The following is a 1,886-nucleotide window of genomic DNA, read 5'->3' as shown; positions in this document are numbered from 1 at the left end:
AGTTCTTATGCACTCCTTTTCAATAAACGTTTAATGCTGAAACCTTTGGTTATGGTGTATTTACTAGCAATAACTTTCCTTCTGAGCTTCTAGTGAATTTGGATATAGAATTGAAAGTCTTCAGAAATTCAAAAAAGCATTGATTTATTCATGAATAGTATTTTTATATCAAGAACGCGACGATCTAATATTTAGTGTTTCATTCAATTGCGATGGTTTTTATTTTTGAAGAAGAAAGAACGCGACGACCTAATGTTTAGTGTTTCATTCAATTGCGATGATTTTTATTTTTGAAAGTAAAAAAAAGTTTAACTGCGTCAAAGATTTGCGACCTATTGGTATTTTGTCTTTGGTTTTATAGAATATTAACCCAAAAACAAAAAAATTAACACCGAAGATGCCCCTCAACGTAGCTAAAATTTTGAATAACAGTTATTCAAATAAATATGAGTGCGTTTGTAACATTAATTTAATTGTAAAGGTAAGTTTGGTCCTCTATATGTCTATATTAAAATTTGTTTCAAATAAGGACTAGGCAACCTTTTCTACTTAGTAGAATAATATTTGAGTAAATACTTTGAAGCATTGACGATTAACATTAAACTGCAATTTCAAATTGTTAATTATATTGAGCTGTGTACCAGGAAATCATAATTTCATAATACTTACAGAGTTTTATCAGAAGTTTATATAATTATTACTTTACTTTATTTTAATACTTTTACTATGTAAGTTTCTTATCTCTTGTTATCTAGATGGTATATTATAGCATAAATTTCAATTTTAATTATTTGGCTGAAAGAAATATTATAAAATTTAACACCTATGTGAATTTATAAAATTATAAAACAAAAATAGGTAAAGCGGCATTTTACTTGCAATTCTACAAACATGATGACAATTTTCTCAATTAATAAGAAAATACTAATAAAATGCAATGAGGTAATTTCCACTTTATACCTATTTTCATAATTATATAGTTTTGAATAATAAAAAAAAAGCCTTATTATTTATTATAAGTAATTAAAGAAGTAGGTTTAATATGTTGTAATGAATTAAAACGGGAAAAACATTCGTACAATCTTGTTGAATAAAATTTTGCATTAGAAATTTAGGTTTTTTAATTTAATTGAAGTATAATATACTAAACAAAACTTAGTTTGTTGAATAATTGGACGCAATTTAAGATGAGTAATCCTCTTAAATCAATAAAATACAGTGCGAATGTAAGACTCATTTTCGACCATTTGGACGTACTGTAGCTCGATTGTAAATAAAGCCCAGGTGATTCTATAATGTTTATTTACTAACTGTTACTTTTACCGATATCGATGCAATTTGATTAAATAATATAATCGAGGTCTGTGTGATCGTGTAACGGTTTTTACCGTAATTAGTCGTAATCTAATGACGTAATGAAATAAATTACGGATTTTGTGTTGGCAACTCGATTTTCAACTAGTTTCCAGCTGTTTTCAGCAGGAGGAAGGAGATTGACGAAGGAATAAGTGAACACTGGTGAGCAATAACAATTCTTAAAAAGGAAAAGTGGAAAATTCTATTTGAAATGTTTTACTTGTGAATGTCATCTCTTCAAGATAGGTAAGTATTATAAATTATTTATCCAATATAGGTATAATAGCACCAACAAATCCTCGATTGCTATAATAATGTAAAAGAGATTCTCATGTTACTTTTACCTTCTCTTTACTATTATTACACCTTAATACCATTAAACACTGTTATGTAAAATGTCTGTCGTAATTTATTATTTTATTCATTTAATTTTGAATTAAAGATGTTTAGTAGATGGATAAAGATCGAATATTTACTAAAAGTTACCTATAAATTCTTTTATAATTATTATTGTTATAATATTTTGTTTG

General features: G+C 26.5%; 1 protein-coding gene across 1 annotated transcript in view; it reads left to right on the top strand.

Moving 5' to 3' along the window:
- Positions 1–1,521: 1,521 nt before the first annotated feature.
- LOC108738025 (proton-coupled amino acid transporter-like protein pathetic) overlaps positions 1,522–1,886 on the top strand; it is a 25,880-nt gene continuing 25,515 nt past the window's right edge. The window contains exon 1 of the mRNA XM_018471236.2: positions 1,522–1,602. The gene's annotated coding sequence lies outside the window, so the exon portion shown is untranslated. The remainder of the gene's footprint in view (positions 1,603–1,886) is intronic.

This window comes from Agrilus planipennis, unplaced genomic scaffold, assembly GCF_000699045.2.
Source record: "Agrilus planipennis isolate EAB-ADULT unplaced genomic scaffold, Apla_2.0 scaffold189, whole genome shotgun sequence".
Taxonomy (NCBI): domain Eukaryota; kingdom Metazoa; phylum Arthropoda; class Insecta; order Coleoptera; family Buprestidae; genus Agrilus; species Agrilus planipennis.
The sequence above is the reverse complement of the archived record's forward strand: the minus strand, read 5'-3'. Positions and strand labels throughout refer to the sequence as shown.